Source organism: Megascapheus bottae, unplaced genomic scaffold, assembly GCF_031878675.1.
Source record: "Megascapheus bottae isolate mThoBot1 unplaced genomic scaffold, mThoBot2.hap1 HAP1_SCAFFOLD_87, whole genome shotgun sequence".
Lineage (NCBI taxonomy): Eukaryota > Metazoa > Chordata > Mammalia > Rodentia > Geomyidae > Megascapheus > Megascapheus bottae.
The window spans coordinates 577084-591192 of record NW_028327338.1 but is presented as its reverse complement, the minus strand read 5'-3'; the positions used below and the strand labels follow the sequence as shown (position 1 = coordinate 591192).

General features: G+C 44.2%; 2 long non-coding RNA genes across 2 annotated transcripts; one reads left to right on the top strand and one right to left on the bottom strand.

Annotated features, from left to right (window-relative positions):
* Positions 1 to 3197: 3197 nt before the first annotated feature.
* LOC150040039 (uncharacterized) lies at positions 3198 to 11422 on the top strand. The gene is made up of 6 exons (XR_016534112.1): positions 3198 to 3255; positions 3794 to 3916; positions 4001 to 4103; positions 5346 to 5459; positions 9782 to 10113; positions 10714 to 11422. It is a non-coding gene; the product is annotated as an uncharacterized LOC150040039 (long non-coding RNA).
* Positions 7925 to 14104, bottom strand: LOC150040038 (uncharacterized). Its single transcript, XR_016534111.1, has 3 exons — positions 13970 to 14104; positions 12478 to 12562; positions 7925 to 8924 (listed from the first exon to the last, which is right to left on the bottom strand). It is a non-coding gene; the product is annotated as an uncharacterized LOC150040038 (long non-coding RNA).
* Positions 14105 to 14109: the final 5 nt, after the last annotated feature.

The window sequence follows — 14109 nt, the reverse complement described above, 5'->3', positions numbered from 1 at the left end:
AAGGAATGGACATGGCCACATTTAGGACACATGTTACCATTAAGGCCAGGTTACAAGAAGTTACAAAAAGATACTTTCAGACATGCAGGGCATTCAAAAATTTTTTCTCCTGTTGCCTTCCTTGAAAGCTAAAAGGCACCTTGGGATTGGTGTCAAGCCAGTAAATCTCTATAGATTGAGGTCTGAAAGTTTGTAATGTGGCATCAGCTTCAAATAGAAAGTTCATGAGACTCCAATTTTGCTATAAGGAGCAGAAAGTCTACTGTAGGCAAGGCTCAAATAGAAAGGAAGAACCATGAAGAGACTTAATTACCAGAGGCCCCTGAGTATTAGCTCTGGTAACAGGAAGAAAATGAGAAAAATCAGGGAAAAAGAAAGAAAAGGAGGGAAGAAAGGAAGGAAGGAAGGAAGGACGGAAGGAAGGGAGGAAGGAAGGAAGGAAGCAAGGAAGGAAGCAAGGAAGGAAAATATGGAGGGAAGAGGAAGAGGGAGAGAGGGGTGTGTGGAGGGAGAGAAAGAGGGAAAGGGAAAGGGAAAGAAAAAAAAGGGGAAAGGAAAATAGAAAAATCCACTCAATTAAAGAAAATTCTTTGACAAATGGTGCTGGGAAAAGTGACGAAATCTACTTAAACAAGAGCCTTGTCTCACCATGTACACGAAAGAACTCAAAAACCCTCAAAGAATGAAATGTACCATCTGAATTTCTGAATCACTACAAGCAAATATTGAGGAATTTCAAGAAGAATTATTTTCTGAATAGAATTCCCAGTGGCCACGAAGTGACAACAAGGAACAACTAAAGGTGCTGCATCAAAATAGTGTTTCCAAATAATAAGAAAAACAAGAAAACCACGTGATAAATGGGAGAGAAGCTTTGCCAGTGACTTCAACAAATAAAGGATCAATATCAACAACATACCAAGAGCTCAAAGATTTAAACAACAAGAAACAAGAAGGACAAGTGAATTGAAGCCTTCTTTCTCAGAAGAACAAACACAAGAGCCTAAGAGATACTTGAAGACACAGTAGGTTTTGTAGAAGGGAAGGCGCCTGTGGCACATGCCTGCAATCCTAGCCACTCAGGAGGCTCAGATCTCAGGACAGATCTGAGGTTTGAGCCAGCATGGGATGGAAAGTCTATGAGACTCTTATGTCCAAATATCCACCAAAGAGATGCAAGTGGAAAAGCAGTGGAGCTCCAGCCTTGAACAAATATGTCAATCCAGTCAAATTTAGGGTTACAGGAAATCTGCAATAAATACTGCCAGGAAGGGAAGTGAGGGAGGAACTGTCAAGCTCTTGGTGGCAATAGAAACTATTGCAACCACTATGGAATCAATAGGAAGATTCCCCCAAAACTAAATGTATACTCACCTATAATCCTACCACTACAGGGTATATAAAAGAAATTGTGTAAGTACACAGGACAGTCATACACTCAAGTTCATTGAAGTACTGTACAAAACAGCAAATTGGTAGAGTCAACCTAAGAGCCCAACAACTGATGAGTGGAGGAAGAAAACATAGGACATACCTGCCAAGGACCATCAGTAACAGGGTACATATATACCATGAAGTGTTACACTCATACTACACGTCTACAATATGTAGTAGTGAAAAAGAGGAATCATGTCACTTGCAGCTAGGTGAATAGAATTGGTGATAGTTCTTTGAAAAGATTTTCACTGCTTTTCCTCAGAGCACCAAGGGGCTCATTTTGTGCTCTCAGAAGCTCTGACGGCTCTGCTGCGAAGATGGTCAATGATCCTGAAACCAGAAAGACTTTTTGTAAGAAGTGTGGTAAGCATCTGCCTCACAGGGTGACCAGTGCAAGAAGGTCAAAGATTCCCAGTATGCCCAAGGGAAAAGGCGCTGTGATAGGAAGCACAGCAGCAACAGAGGACAGACCAAGCCAATATCCCTAAGGAAGTCCAAAACCACCCAGGGGATCCTGCTGAGGTGTGAATGTGCTGGGGCAAATTGCAGATCCCAGAGGATGCTGCCATCAGGAGATGCAAGCATTTTGAACTGGGTTGAGACAGGAGCTAAAGGACCAAATTATCCAATTCTAAGGTTGCTCTTTTCTTTCTTTCTTTCTTTCTTTCTTTCTTTCTTTCTTTCTTTCTTTCTTTCTTTCTTTCTTTCTTCCTTTCTTTCTTTCTTCCTTTCTTGTCTTTCTTTCTTTCTCCTTCCTTCCTTCCTTCCTTCCTTCCTTCCTTCCTTCCTTCCTTCCTTCCTTCCTTCCTCCCTTCGTTCCGTTCTTTCTGTCTCTCTTTTTTTAGTTATTTTTCAAAGGAAAACATGTTCAAGCTATCGAATTTTCTGATGGACAACTAATAAGTAAGAGAAAATACCCACCCCTAAAAAGAAAATTAAAGTTTTCCACTGAGTATACTTAATGTCAGTGATATCTAGACAATCCCTCTAACACTTTTACTGATCAAGACTTGGCTACTTATAAGAAGGTTGTTTTGTCTGGAGAGATGTATCTTTTGAAATAAGGACTTACATATATTTCATGAAAAATATATAATGATTGGGCCCGAGTCCAGCCTAGTGGTAAAGTGTTTGTCTAGCATGCACAAAGTCCTGGCTTTGATTCCTCACTGCCACACTGAGAGCAAATGCCAGAAGTGGTCCTGTGACTTGAGAAAGCCCAAGGAGAGTGCTCAGCTCCTGAGTTCAACCCCCCAAAGTGGCAAAAAATTTAAATGAGCATTTGTAATATCACTCTGATTGTCTTCATGATGTGTAACACACATATGCCTAGATGGATTCCAGCATTGTTTTAGTGACTGGACCTTCAGAAACCTTGCATGGACCATCATGATCTTAGGTAACAGAGCCTGACTACATTTCCCAGGTCAGAAGCATGACCCCTAGCTGGGACCATGATCTAGTAGGAAAAGTGCTTGCCTAGCATGCACAGAGGCCTAGATTCAAGTCCTAGTTCCCACTTACATAGAAAAAAAGTTGGAAGGGCTGCTCTGGATGAAGCGGCAGAGTGCTAGTGTGGAGAATGTCCAAGGACAGTACTCAAGCCCTGTGTTCAAGCCCAGGATTGGCAAAAAAACAAAAATCAATGCTGACCCCACTGAGATGGTGTCTGGAGCCTCTGGAAGGCAATCAGTAAAGAGCCAAAACCTTTGTACAATGTGAAGCTTAGCCAGGCAGCAGTGCTCAGTCCTGTAATCCTAGCCACATAGGAGACTAAGCTGTGAGAAACTGAAGGTCAAAACCACCAAGGGCAGCAAGGTTTGTCTTCCTTGTTTTCTTAATCTCTCGTGAACACTTTTCATTCTGGTAACATTGCGGATGGACGGAGTCTTATGACTGCACTGCTTCTTCATCTTTCATTCTTCTAAAATTCTTCATCATGACTTTGCTATTGCTGTCTGCCACATGAGTTTCTTCTTTTAGCTTCACTGCATCTTTTCTAATACTTGTCTTCTTTCTCACTCTGCTTTCTAACAACTTTACTGCTTCTCCTGCTGCCTGCTTCCTTTGCCTAGTATTATTCTCACTTACTAAAGGTTTCAATTAATTTCCCTCCTAGTCTTACTAAATAATTTCTACGTAGATCAGGGAATATATGCTCAGCTCCTTTTTTTCACCTCCCTTGTTGTAATTGTGGCACAGTTGTTTTCCCTGGGGGTCTGCTGGAATTATTTATATGGCTGCCTGAAAATGTCCATGCTGCAATGTGGAGAAGCGACTGCTCAGGAAAGATGAGTTCACTAGAAACAGGGACACCCAGACAAAACTGAATATTTGGGATGGTGTGTTATTGTAGACCTCTTGTCCTGTACAAGGGAGGAGTCAATCATTTCCTATAATCATGAGCCCTGGATGAGAGGCTCTCTATTGGATGACTCGGGAACCCTTCAACACATGTTTGACTGCAGTCCTATCTGAGGTAGGTTGATAAGAACAAAGTTTGCAACTCTGGCCCCAGTATTTGTGAAGTACAGGGCCAAGCAATGTGATTTATAACACTCAGATTACAGGGGATGTGAAATGGTCCATGATGAAGCCTGCAACTCGTGCTTCCGGATTGGGAAGGCACAGACTCGGCATCCCCTGGAACCCGGGATTTGTACAAGGTCAGCATGGCTGCTTTGGAGTGGGGAGAACTGCTCCTTCTCATTGTAGAAGAAATGACCTCGAAGCCTGAGAAGGTTTCAGCTTAGAATAGGACAAATACCCACATCAAACTTGCTCTCCTAGAGAAATGGCTTTCACAGACACACAGTGTTTCCACTTGAAGATTAAATTTGAGTAAAACTCCCACCCACCTGTCTCCCTCCCCAAAGGGGGAAACATGCCCTTTGCCCAGAAAGCATCAGTTACACTTTCTTGGTTGAACTCCACCCCAAAGGTTGAGCTGGCAGCTCAGATAAAGAGAGTGTAACCTAATATATTACTTCATGTCCATCTCTCCTGGAGTGCTGGGGACTCATAACCCCTAGATATCCTCATGGTGGGAGTCCATCTAAGAGTTGCTGATGTTTGGTGTAGAATTGTATCGGTGATACAGTGTGTAAGACCTGGGTGTGAAGCCCAAATGTCCAGAGGTTTCATGGCTGACATTTCTGATGCTGTCTTCCTCACCGGTCTTCAATTGGGAGAGACCATGACTGCTGAACTATTTGGTTGAAGCCTGGTGACTGAATGGAGCACCTGCCTTAAAGCCAGGGCATCCCTGGACTCGCTTGCTGGCCCCAGGGCCCAGTGTGCCCCGAGCCTGAGGCAGCTTTCATGATTCTGCTCAGTTCCATGGAGCCCATTTGCCCATCCTCTGGGAACCACCATGGGAACCAAGGAAGAAAGGGATGTGGGCAGAGCTGAGGCCAACAGCCCCATCGCAAGGTGGCTGTGTGGACGAGGGTGGGTTGCAGCCCCAGCTTCTGGGACTAGTGAAATGGCTCAAATAGGAGAGTTCCTGCTTAGCCATGCCAGAGCCCCGATTCAAAGCCCAATACTGCCCCCTCAAAAAGGTATGTGAATGTAGCCTCATTTCGATCTCTCACTTATATGCAATATAATTGGTCATATGGAACTGGTCCTTCTTTTTGACTGTGGGCATAGAGGTCATCTCCTGATGAAAGATGACATTGCTGTGTGTGTGTGTGTGTGTGTGTGTGTGTGTGTGTGTGTGTGTGTGTGTGTGTGTGTGTGTGAGAAAATATCCCATTAAGTAGCCCAGGCTCTTGCCTCTGCCTCCAGGGTGCTGAGATTACTGGTGTTTTGCATCTTGTCTGGTCAAGGAGTGACATGTGTGTGTGTGTGTGAATGCACTAAGGTACCACCCTGGACTCAGCTTTGGCATTTTTCTCTGGTTTTAGCATGGCATGGGCATTCCCTCCATCCCCATCATGCTGCATGAGCTCATCAAGCTGCTCTAGCATGCCAGGTGTTCCAATGACACCATCATACGAATCGTCACTTCTGGGGCTCAGGTAAGGACGATAGAGGGGGTTTTAGCTCTGGGGAGGTCACAGAGCACCCTGTAATGGCATCATCGATCTACCCAGCATCGAGTCCCACCTTGGTTTGTTGAAGAGTGTTAATGGAGCATGGATAGGAATCTTCTGTCATGTTTGTCTAGCCTGTCCTCCTGGCTGTTGTGCAGAGATTGGTACCAGAAAGGACACACTCCTTGCACACACAGAAGTGTGTCTTGTGGAGCTCACACTTGGTGCCTTATTTGCCTGGTTCCTTTTTTTCATGTTCTACACAGTGTCTCTTGAGTACCACTGCTGCATTTATTTACCCTTGGTCCCTCATCTGGTTCCCTTTTTATTTTCTCCAGTCCTCCACACATTTCCCTTGCTTTTCCCTGTTCCTGCAAGATTTGGAACCCACGATGAAAAAGCCACAAAGCAACCCAGGAAGGAAAGACAGAAGGATACAATCTAAGGGAAATATCCTTAAATGAGCCCCCCAAAACTTGGCAAGTAGACATGGGTACCATATATGTGTACTTCTTGTTACTCAGGATTCTGAGATCTGAAGACTTCATGTGAAGCCAATCCAAGCAGGAAAGTCCATGTGACTCATACCTCCAATTAAACAGCATGAGACTGGAAGTAGAGCTTGGCCAAAGTGGTAGAGAGCTAGCCTTGATGAAAAATTTCAGGGACAGCATCCAGGCCTTGAGTTCAGGCCTTATACTCCTCTCCCCCCACCTCTGTGTTTCTCTCTCTATCTCTTTCACACACACACACACACACACACACACACACACACACACACACACACACACACACACAGGCAGAATTCCACCACTTAGTGTTTTTCGTTTTCTTTTTAAAAACAAAAGAAGGTAGCCAGGCACTGGAGGCTTATGCATGTAATCCTAGATACTTAAGAGGCTCAGATCTGAGGCTTGTAGTTTGAAACCAGCCCAGATAACAAAGTCCATGAGACACTTATGTCCAATAAACTACTCAGAGAAATCTGCAAGTGGCACTGTGGCTCAAGTGGTAGAGTACTTTCCTTGAGCATAAATTGACGCAGGGACAGCATGCAGGCTCTGAGTTCAAGCGTCAGAAATGGTAAAACAATAACAGCAACAAAGAAGGTGAAGGAGTTAATGAAAAAGCAAATGGCTGAAGATGCTGTATTGTGTCTCTGACACTAATTACAGATCTGAGACTGGGTAAGATATAAAGAGAAGCTTTCGATTTGGTCTCATGGTTATGGCCCAGGCTTGAGAAGTGGCATTTGATAATGCCATCCTGCTGGCCGAAGCACAACATGACACAGGACCCTCAAGTGATGAGAGACTTGGAGGTAAAGCGATATAAACTGACTTACTTCAGTCTTGTCCCACCATGCCTTATATGAGGTACAGGTGGTGTAGTTAGGCTTTGTTCTTTAGGCAAATGTATTTTTTATTTTATATTTATTTTTATTTCATTATATAAAGGGGTTACAGTTAAATTCTGCAGATCGAAGGTGCTTTACTTGTCACACATTGATATCCCTTCTTATGTTTTTGTCCCCATTTCCCTCCCCCACCTCCTCACCTCATTTTTCCCCTCCTATTTCAAATAAACAAGTAAACATCTATATAATGCACTAGGTACCAAAGTGGGATAATGGAACAATAAGAGATTAACCAAAGGGCAACACCTGAGAGAAAACCATAATACGTGAATAATAACGGTCACTTATGTTAAGCTCTTGAGAAAAATGTATTTTTTTATTTTCCCTGTTTTTAAAAATTGTAATTAGTAAAAGGGTTACATGATATTTGCCAAGTAGAAGGTGCATTAATTCACATACTTTGATACCCTTTCACATGTCTTGGTACCCATTAAAAATGTATTTTTTTAAAAGAAAGTCTGTATATGCTTAATAATCTTAATTCCACCTGTGACCCATTGAATTCTCACATGTAAAACTTGGGCAGAAATGTCTGTAGGACTCTTGATTTTCAATTAACCAGCAAAAAAGAGGAAGTGTGGGTGTGGATCGAGTGACAGAATACCAGTTTTGAGTGAAGGGGGCAAGTGGGAGCAAAAAGCAAAAATGGGGCCAGGTGCTGGTGGCTGGCTCTTTCCTGTGATCTTATAATCCTAGCTACTCAGGGGCTGAGATCTGACGATCAAGGTTGAAAGGCAGCTGGGGCACAAAAGACCATGAGAGGCTCTTATTTCTAATTAACCACCAGAAAACCAGAAGTGGTGCTGTGGATGAAATGGCAGAGTCTAGCCTTGACAGAAGAGCTCAAGGACACCATCCAGGTGCAGAATTCAAGCCTCAGGATCCACAAAAAAAAAGACAATCAAACCAGGCACAATGGCTATAATCCTATCTCCTCAAGAAGCTGAGATCTGAGGATCATGGTTCAAAGCTACCGGGGCACGAAGGCTGTGAGACTTGATGGAAAGTAGAAGGTCTTGGCACTCATCTATGTTTTTAATGTTTCATATCATATGTGGACTTGTTTTAATGATTCAGGGGAAATAACTGGCATATCCCTAGATCTTGAGAAAAGGTCTCTTGAATCATATCTCCTCTCACCATGATATTAAAATCAAAATTGAGTGCTGGGTGCTGGTGGCTCATACCCATAATTCTAGTGACTCAGAAGGCTGAGATCCTGAGGATGACATTTGATGCCAGCTTGGACACAAATGTGTGTAAGACTCTTTATTTTCAATTAACCAGCCAAAAGGGGGATGTGTGGGTGTGGATCAAGTGGCAGAGTACGAATTTTGAGTGGAAGAGTCAAGTGAGAGCTTGAGTTCTAGTGCAACTTTGAGCACAAAAGATGAAAACAGACAATAATTCGAGGAAGAACTCTATTCGAATTGCTATGAAAACTGAAGTCCGCATGGCTTATAAATAATAGACATTTATTTCTCACTTCTGGAGGCTAGACCCTAGGAGAATCAGCATCTGATGAAGATCCAGTGCCTTCTTTATGGGCTTTTCCCTGCTATGACCATAAAATTGGAGGGGCAATTCAGGGCTGGGTTCTCTGGTCTTCATTTTGTTTTGTGTCAGTACTAGGGCTTGAACTCAGAGTCCTGGCTTTCAGTCTGCTTTCTTTTTTAACCCACAGAGAGGTGGCCCTCTATCAATCTAGCCACACCTCCAGTTTGGCATCTTGGGGCTCATTGGAGATGGAACCTCTCAGACTTTCCTGCTCAGGTTGATTTTGAACTTCAAAAGAACTTCTCAGTCCTTGGTCTCCTGAATAGCTAGGAATGCAGACGTCACTGGTGCCCCACCTGGGAGTTGTTTTTCTATAAGTGCATTAATCCTGTTCACGAGGACTTGACTTTCTGTCACTTACCCACATCCAGAAACTGCAAAAGCCCTCCTTGCCTTGGGGACTGAGTAGGATTTGAAAATTCAAGTTAGAGACATACATTCATTCCAGAACACTGTTTAGATCCCATATAAAATTACTGCAGAACAAAACAAGGGACAGAATAACACACTTATGAACTTGAAAATAGTCTGGAAGGATTTGCTCAAAACCTGGGACACAATGACACGAGGATAAGCAGCTTGGTCAGAAGTTGGCTCTAGTGAAGGTAGCTTTAGGATGCATGGAGTTTAGGATACTCGGCTTACAAACACTGACTTAATAAAGAACTAAGCACTGATGACTACCTACATGGAGGAGTGCCAGGCAATGAAGAAAATAATAAAAGGTGAAACATTTATATGACCTAATGAGAAACCAGAGTATATTCCATTGTGTGTGTGTGTGTGTGTGTGTGTGTGTGTGTGTGTGTGTGTGTGTGTTGTTGGTCCTGGGACTTGAACTCTGGGCCTGGGCCCTGAGCTCTTCAGCTCAAGGTTATCACCCTTGAGCCACAGTGCCACTCCCCAATGAAGAAAACAGTAAGGATTAGAAGACATACTTCTGAGAAGATGTTCAAAGATTCCTGGGTATTTCCAACACTTCTTAGAGCTTTGGTATGTTTTCTTCAGGGTTTGCACGTAAATTGATCATTTAAAAGAGCATTTATTCATTCATTCATTCAATTACTTTTGTTCTGGTACTGGAGCTTGAACTCGGGCCTTGAACTCTCACTTGGCTTTTTATTTTCTTCAGGATGGCAATCTACTACTTGAGCCCCACCTCCACTTGTAGTTTGTTATCTGCCCCAGCTGGCTTTGCAGGATGATCGTCCTATCTCATTCTCCTAAGTTGTTAGGATTGCGAGTTGTGATGCATCCTGGTCTTTTCTCCCTGATCTGTGCTGTGCCCTGCCTGAGCCTCCAGCACAGCTGTGAACATCTGCTTCTTCACCAGGTCTGGAGCCTGGCGCCGTGGTCATTACCAGGCAGGCAGTGGATGCCTGCTTCAAGCTGGAGTTTGAGCAGCTTGTCCTGGGGAAACGGGTCATTCGAAGTACCAACCTGGATGAGCAGCTGGTGCAGAAGCTACGGAAGTGTGCTGCAGACCTGAGCAAGGGGACTATATAGATGTGATACCGGCTTGCTGGCCAGTAAGGTGCCCTGAGCCTGCCAATGGCTTGGCCTTCAGTGCTCTCTGGCCTTTGAATGTGGAGTTCTTCTAGAACAGCTTCCCTCCCAGAATTCCCTTGGTCAAATCACCTTAGCCTTCTAGGCTGTACAGAACAGGTGAGAGCCTGCCTTGGAATTGGCTCAGGCATGAACTTATTTCCTTGTGATAGGCTAAGGTATGAACTCAGAGTTTCATGCCTTATCTTGCCATGTAGGGGCACTGCCAAGTGAGCCATGCTCCTGTCCTTTTTCTTGCTGTGTGGCCAAGCCACTTTGCATTGCCATCTCTACCTATCTTGTAACTGGGAGTGTAGCCGTGAAACCCCACAACTTGTTGGTTGAGATGGGATCTTGTAATGTACCCTGTTGGCTCTGAACCATTTTTCTCCTCATCTCCATCTCCCACGTAGCTCGGATGACAGGTGTAAGCCACTGCCCCAGGCCTAGTAGGACTTTTCTGTTAGAAGTGAGTAAAGAGGTGGGCGAGACCTAGGACAAGGTGCTGTTTGTAAGGGCAGAGCTTCTAGAGTTCCTGAGCCAACCATGCTGCTTTCCCTGCTTGCTTCATCCCCCATCCTCTCCTGAGTCAGAGTGGACAGAGCAGACTTGCCTAGGGCATGCACAGGCTGAGGCTCCCTGCTCCCTGCTTGGTCTGATTCTTGTGAATGAAGCTAGAGATGTGGCACTTGGGGTTGACATGGTCTTTGTGTTTGGCAGGTGTGGTGGTGTGCATCACCCTCCTGGACCGCCTGCAGGGGGACCAGATCAGCAGCCCTCAGGAGGGGCTTGCTGAGTACCAGCAGAGGCCACAGCGGCTGGTGAGCTACTTCATCAAGAAGAGTCTGGGAAAAGCCTGAGGCTCAGAGACAAGCTGTCCCCAGGTCTGTCCATCCAAACGGATGTGCAAAGTCTCCTTTTGTGTGATTTGGAGTGTGGGCTGGTGGCCCATGCTTTAGGAGGCTGAGATCACATTCTATCCTCAGAGCAGACATCCAAGACCCTACTCAACTTGGTTTTTCATGGAGACAAGGTCTCACTACAGTTTTTTTCCAGGCTCCCTCAAAGTGTGATCCTTCAGGTCTCCAAATCCCTCATTCTCTGGTTCCAAATTACTGTCTCCATACATGGGATTACCTGACTGTTCAATTTCTATTTCATATCCTACTTTGATTAATTTGGGAGAACATATACCACAAAGAAAATGACTTCCATGTCAGATGGATGGATTTATGTGTTCATTTATTCCCACTGATGGCTTACTATGGAGCAAGATTCCATGAGATACTAGACATGAATGGAGAGGATTTCCTTTCCCTTCTTCCCTTCAGAGCAGTTCCATTCAGTTCATGACCTCCCAGTGAAACAGGAGACGGAGACCCAAATGTTATGGAAGGCAATCGACTAATTTCTTGGGTCCCAGACACTAGTGGTAGAGTGTTTGCTTAGCATATACGAAAACCCGGGTTCAATTCCTGGGTACCACATACATAGGGGGGAAAAGCCGGAAGTGGTGCTGAGGCTCAAGTGGTAGAGCTCTAAACATGAGAAAGTCCAAGGACAGTGCTCAGACCCTGAGCTCAAGCCCAGGACTGGCAAAAAAAATAGATAAATAAATTTAATTAATTAAAAAAAATAAAGGAATTAGTCCTAAGTCCTCTTCCACACTCTCCCTGCATCTTCTCTTTCCTTCCACATTATCATTAAGCACATCATGCCCATAAACAAAGACAGGGTTATTTGAAGATTAAAATTAAATCGGAAAATACTTAGAATAGTAATTGGCCTTTAAACCGTGCCATTTGATCACTAATAATGAATGAGATTTGTTTTACATGCTGATTTTTTTGAAATGTGGCCAAATGTGCTATGCTTAAAATATTTTCTGCCTTCCCAACTTCATTGCTGCCTCTGAACTTTCTTGGTTTCACTGAAGACAACAAGAAAATTGCAGGTTTTCTCTTCTCTGAAATTTGCATTCAAAATACAATCAAGATAACCATTTCTAGTTGAGTTCTGTTGGCTCAGCCTGTAATCCTGGCTACTCAGGAGGCTGAAATCTTTGGATAGTGGTTTGAAGCTAGCTCAGGCAGCGAAGTCTTCTCTTTCCATTTAACAAGCAAAAAGCAGCAAGTGGAGGTGTGGCTCAAGTGGTAGAGTGAAAAAACTAAGGTAGAGTGAAAAAACCCAGGCCTGAGTTAATGTCCCAGTACAGACAGACAGACAGACAGACAGACAGACAGACACACACACACACACACACACACACACACACACACACACACACACACACACACACACACACACCACTGCTGCCAGCAACATCAACCTTGTGTAAATTCTTTGTCACCTAGATTTAGTAAGTTTGCTCCTCTGGGGACCCTATGAAGAATCAGGAATCATGGTTTCCTAATAAACATTGTAAGCCACATTGAAGTGCTCTTTCTGAAATGTGTTTTGCCAGTCTCATTTCTCCATACTCACCAGCCGACTTCAGCGCGTAATCAGCCATCTGCACCTGGTCCTCTCTCAGCTTTTTAAGCACATAATGAACCAAGTTTGACATTTCCTGCAATAATTGCCAGAACAGTTTTCAGTTAACAATTTCCAACCACTTCTTGGGATTTTCAACACTCACATTATTGACTTGGACTTAGGCCCCAATGCAAGTGGCAAAGTAACAGTGTGGGTGCTTCCCCTGGGAGCCCTGGCCTGGTTCTCCAGCTGGGTTTGCAATGTCCCCTTCACAGCAGTGTGGGAACACAGGAGGAGCCAAAGCTCTCTCCAGCACCCCCCACACTGCCAGAAGCATGGCGATCATTGCTGCCTCTTCCAAATCACCACACTGATTATCTAGAGCAAACACAGGCCCTGAGTTCAACCTCTAGTGTCATAAAAGAGAAAGAAAGAGAGGGAGAGAGAAAAGAAAGGAAAGCAAGGAAGAGAGGATGAAGGAAAGAAGGAAGGAAGGGAGAAAGGGAGGGAGGGAGGGAGGAAGAAAGGAAAGGAAGGAGAGAAAAAGGGAAGGCGGGAAGAAGGAATGAAAGTAGAAGGTTGGTTTTCAACCATTTAAGTTAATGTCAGGTTCTTTTATTGTGTGTATTTAGTGATATTGAGACTTGAATTCAGAGGTGTCTTCTCTTTCTTAGCTATTTTTGCTCATATTTGGTACTCTACCTTCACAGCCAGCTTTTTTGCTGGATAGTGAGAGATAAGAGTTTCACAGACTTTTCGGCCTGGACTGGCTTTGAACAGCAATCTTTGAACTTCATGTGTTCCTTGTATGATTTCCTGGGGCCTGTACTGGTGTGTGTGTGTGTGTGTGTGTGTGTGTGTGTGTGTGTGTGTGTGTGTGTGTGTATGCCAGTCCTAGAGCTGGAACTCATGGCCTGGGCACTGTCCCTGAGCTTTTCAAGGCTTGAGCCACAGCCCCATTTCCAGCATTTTGATAGTTATTTGGAGATAAGAGTTTCTCGTCCAGGCTGGCTTTGAACCATGCTTCTCAGATCTCGCCTCCTGAGTAGTTAAGCTTACAGGTGGGAGCCACTGATGCTCAGCTGTATTAATAATTTTTATGGCTGTCAAGTAATCTATATCCAAATGACCCTTGGAAGAAAGGTTCTTTATTAATTTAAGTTTAACCTAATGAGTGTCCCTTGCTTTTCTCTGTCCTGAAAAAAACTTGATTCCACAACCTAACTCTCCTCTTCCACTGCGGGTGCCAAAGCTGGGGACAGGAGCATCACACCTTTGGTGGGGAGTAGGTCCTTTTGTGATATAAAGTCATCTTTGGGGCACAGTTCTGAAGAAGTGAGTTTCCAGGACAAGCTTAGTAAGAGAAAGGAAGCATTCCAAAGAAACCCAGTGCTTCTCACCAGTGACTACTCAGTTTTGCACACAGACAACAGAATAAGACTGGCACACAAGACCACCCTATCCCAGTGCCATCCCACCTCCCACAGCCAGGCCTGCTTGCCTCATCCAGCACTTCTGGGCTGTCCTGTTCTTCTAAGATATCTCCAACAGTGGTCCAGCTGTAATTGTGTGAGCTATCCCTCATGTCTCTAAGCAATGCCTTCAGAACACCAATTTGGTCAATTAAAGACAGAATCTCAC